At 41.6% G+C, this 4,673-nt stretch overlaps 1 pseudogene; it reads right to left on the reverse strand.

Annotated features, from left to right (window-relative positions):
• Nucleotides 1–2,999, reverse strand: part of LOC119271763 — an 18,801-nt pseudogene extending 15,802 nt beyond the window's left edge.
• Between the last annotated feature and the right edge of the window lie 1,674 nt (nucleotides 3,000–4,673).

Raw genomic sequence — 4,673 nt, forward strand, 5'->3', positions numbered from 1 at the left:
ATAAGTTCGAAGAGATATAGCAATAGTTTGATATTTACAGCTTTGTCAACATCATGTTCAAAACAAAGCACCGTGTCATCCGCGTATTGTAGGATGCCAACACCATCCTCAATAAGATCAGCAACTAGCCCTTTAATGAGACCATTCTTTTGAGCTGTAAGTACCATTTTGGTCAGGCAATCAGCCGCCAGATTAAACAAGAAAGGGGAGTGAGGATCCCCCTGCCTCACCCCCTTAGCACTTTGAATATATGGTCCCACCTCATCGTTGATCTTGACACTAACTGTGCCATTTTTTAGAATTTGAGAGACCCATCCGCACCACTTAGGACTAAACCCATGCTTCCTATGACAATCAAGCAAAAAGTCCCAATTGACTTTGTCATACGCCTTCTCGAAATCAAGTTTGAGAACCACTCCCACTTGCTTTTTAATGTGAGTATAGTGCAGAACCTCATGTAGAGATAAGATTCCATCAACTATGTGCCTCCCCTTAATGAAGGCATTCTGTTGAATAGTAAACAACTTATGAGCATATTTGCTAGCTCTAATATCCATGCCTTTGGTGAGTAGTTTGTATGGGCAGCGTAATAGACAAATGGGCCTATACTACTGGATTCTTCTAGCATCAGTCGACTTAGGCAACAAAGTACCATTTGAGGTGATGGTACTATCGATACGGTATCAGAACAGAAACCCTTTTTTCGATAAAGAGAAACAAAGAAAGGACTAGAACATCTGGCATGACGATCCCATTGATGTCCAACGTCTTGTTCATCTACTTCTGCTTCTGCGGCTGTTAATAGATGTTCATTTTTTTCTTTAGGTTTTTGGTTTCCTGAAACCTGTATCATAAGTATCTGAGATTCTCCTTGCACCACTACTCTATCATACTCCCTCTGTACCGAAATATATGTCGTTGAAGCAACTGTACTTTAACTTCTCCAACGAAGCAACTGTAGTTCAACTTCTCCAACGACATATATTTCAATACGGAGGGAGTATTAATGAAAGGTGTTGGCAACATTTTTAACACAAATTAATATAAGAATATTGCTTCACAATATTTCAAATCCAAACACAACCTACACGCCAAGCAATACATAGATAGATTTTACCGAAATCCGACCAAGAGTTATTTTAAATGATGCAAGGCTTTGCTTGAACCGGCTGGACTGTTCTAGCCATGGGTAAGCTTTAAGAATGGCAAAACAGAGGACACTTGTACTCACTACTTACATCCAATCAATTTTGACATGTGGAAACATCAGCAACAATATTCAAGAAGCCACTCTAGCTGACAGCAGAAGCAAAATAGGCGCAGTACATAGAAGAGTTCAAAGCAGAAACTAAGCTAGAGTAAACATCGAACTCTGCTATGTTTCTAGAGTAAGAATGGACACATAGCAGAGTCCAAAGCAGAAACAAAGATTACAGGTGCAAACTGCCATACAATCACATCTTTTGGATAATTAGCAACTATGTTGTGCAATAACTACATAGCTGCTAATTATCCAAGAGATGTGATTCAATGGCAAGTTTGCACCTGTAATCTTCTACTGGCATATAGCATGCACATGAGCCATGGCTTCAGATTGTAACATGGAACTAAAGCACCCATCAACATAGCTGACTTACACAGTTAAGTACAATCTCTACATCTGAAGATGCACACAACTAAACTATTACTCCCTCCGTTCCGAATTACTTGTCGCGGGTATGCATGTATCTAGATGTATTTTAGTTCTATCCATTTCTGTGACGAGTAATTTGGAACGGAGGAAGTACAAAGTTCACCAACGTTTAGTTGCAGCCTTGAGGCTGGAAATAAAACATACAACAAGTAGAACACGAACTGAGGAAACAACTCTCAAGTAGAACACGACCTGTGAACAGCTCCTTGCGTAACTAGGATCTCAATCTCATTGAGCTCGTCAAAAACTCAAGATACCCTTGAGATAGTGACCATTGAGCTCGTCAAAAACTCGAGATGTTCTCCACACGACCTGTTAGCAGCGGGTAAGTAATCAGGAACAGCTGGCACAACCAGTGAGTAACTGCCATCGTCCACCGGTAAGCCGTTGGACAGATTGGTGCTTCTGGGATGGAGATTTGAATACTGATGCCAACCAATGGTGTTGCAGTTGTAACCAACCTGACACCTAAACTTGCGCTCCCCCACAACGGCGTGAGCATGAACACGCAAGGAGGCTGCATTGCCGAAAGGTGGCACCGGTGTGAATTTCACCAGGAACAGGCGGCCACCCTCTTTGCTGTGGAGAACATGCATTCCTTCCTGGATCATATCTGCAGGATGGAATCACGTCCAAACTTGAACTCAGTTGATGGCCAGCCATGATCATCCGTGAAATGGCGCATGAGCACACCGGTGGATCCGACAAAGCCACACCCGGCTTCAGGGCAGAAGCAGAGGGCGCGGGGGCATGGCTTCTCGTGATCCTTCAGCTCGTGGTAATGTGTCTTGACGGTGCACCCGTTACCGTACTTGGTGTTGGAGCAAGGGGCCCGAACAGACTCTAGGATCTGCTCGACCGCAATGCAGCGGTTGTAGCCGCCGGTGATGGAGCACACGTGGCACTTGTCCTTGTTCAGGAGCTTGCCATAGCAGGACGAACAAATAATATGCCCCATAACACACTGTGTATCACAAATTAATCAAGAAAATGTACAGTACTTATCAGAAAGGTACAATACAACACCTGCTCATGCTACACACATTTTTGCATATATAGGCCTACTTTGCCGCTGGTTTCCCTAAATCAAAGAGACAGTTCTGCGTAAAGTGAAATCTGGTTATATAAGAGGTAATATCACTGCTAGTCACAGAACTTGTGTCGGATGTGCAGTTTAGTGATCATCTAACTAGTGTTTAGGTGTAAATACGGTCACTCCGGCTGTTTGCACGCGTATATGCCGCAGGCGTGGCATGCCACACAGGTACGTGCCCGCTGTCAATGACAGATGTCGCTTCAGGGCCATGCGCGCGAGGTTTTTATTTTGCACCGGAGCCCTCGAATTTATTTAATTACCAACAAAGGCGAACCCATGACCACCTACCCACGCACATGAGCTAACCACTACACCAAGTACCTATTTGTGTTCACAAAGAGAACCACTGAAAATTTATATATTTGCAATGACGACTAGTCATATGCAAATAATTTTTTTCTAACCAAATTTCCATTAAGGGAAAAAATTGAACGCCCAAAAGTTTTGAATTTAAACGAGAGAAGCTAGTCTAACCATACATGAATGTAACTTAAATCCTCATATGGGCATACAATATCAGATCCTATTTTGGGAAAAAAATTGTGTTATTCACATTCATTTAAAAATACATTATTTAAAATATTGTTCTGGGTGCTGCAACAATGAATTGGACTCACGACTTCCTAGAGGAAAGGAGTCGGACTGACCACTGTACAGGAAGCACTTATTTAATGTAATGTGTTAAACTAAATATATTTAGACATAAAAAATTAAACTCTAAATTCCAGGAAAAAAAACCCGGAATTGCCGAGATATTTCGAAAACCAGATTTTGCAGCTCCTTCCAAAAAAAATCTTGCTCGTGAACAAGTTTGTTTACGTTTTGAGTTAAACATTATACATTTTGACCCTTCTTTCAAATCGAATTTCATTTTGAAAATTTCTGGCGAAAAGTGATTTTTCGCAAACCTATTTTTCTGGCCGAATCCGGGAGAACAGAATCGATAAAAAAATGTTGCTTCAGTGTAAAAGTAAATGTATCTCCACAAAGACATGAAATTGTGCTTGGTGAAGTGGTTCGTTAGTGCGTTCATGTATATGATTTTGTGAGTTCAAACCCTGACCAAGCTCTTTTTATTTCTCATTTCTTGCACCAATTTGTTTTGGTCACTCACAGTGGGCGCCCTTTTTATTTCTCTTTTCTTGCACCAATTTGTTTCAGTCACTCACAGTGGGCACCCTTTTTATTTCTCATTTCTTGCACCAATTTGTTTCAGTCACTAATATTGGGTCATAGCCTCACTGGCATGTCACTTAAGCATGAGATACTGACGAAGTGACCGTATTTGCACGAAATGACAAGTTATGTGACCACAATTCCGTATTTTACAAGTTTTGTAACCAAACTGAACATCAAGCGCAAGCTGTATGACTCCCGGTGATATTACCTTTATAATAAATATAACAATTTCTTAGACTGTCTACAGCAATGTTAATGAGGCCGGTTACGCTCGTAAACTTCTTCGGAAAGTTAAGCTTCCATTGAAACTACAAAAGGAGCGTTCATGCACAAAACACAAAAGCTTCGGAAAGTTAAGCTTCCATTGAACAGTATAAATTTCTTAGATCAGTGACCACCTTTTTGGCTTTATAAGATAGCACTGCTATATTAAAAAGATATGTGTAGTTCCAGCCAACCTAAATCTGTAGTAGTCCCTATCAGAAATTCTTGTTTTCTCGCTTTGCCTCCCCCCAATTCACCAAAAAAAAAAGACATGGTATCCCCAAGTTCACTATGCATAATGGCAGATCTAGATGAGGACGAGGTTAAGGGCAAAGGGAGAGGGCGAGGACCTGGAAGACTGGCGGCCGGAGGTAGTCGTAGCAGAAGCTGCAGTCCAGAGCATCCAGCTCAATGACGCCGGAGTTGCTGCCAACGGACACC

This window comes from Triticum dicoccoides, chromosome 3A (genome assembly GCF_002162155.2).
Source record: "Triticum dicoccoides isolate Atlit2015 ecotype Zavitan chromosome 3A, WEW_v2.0, whole genome shotgun sequence".
Classification (NCBI taxonomy): Eukaryota; Viridiplantae; Streptophyta; class Magnoliopsida; order Poales; family Poaceae; genus Triticum; species Triticum dicoccoides.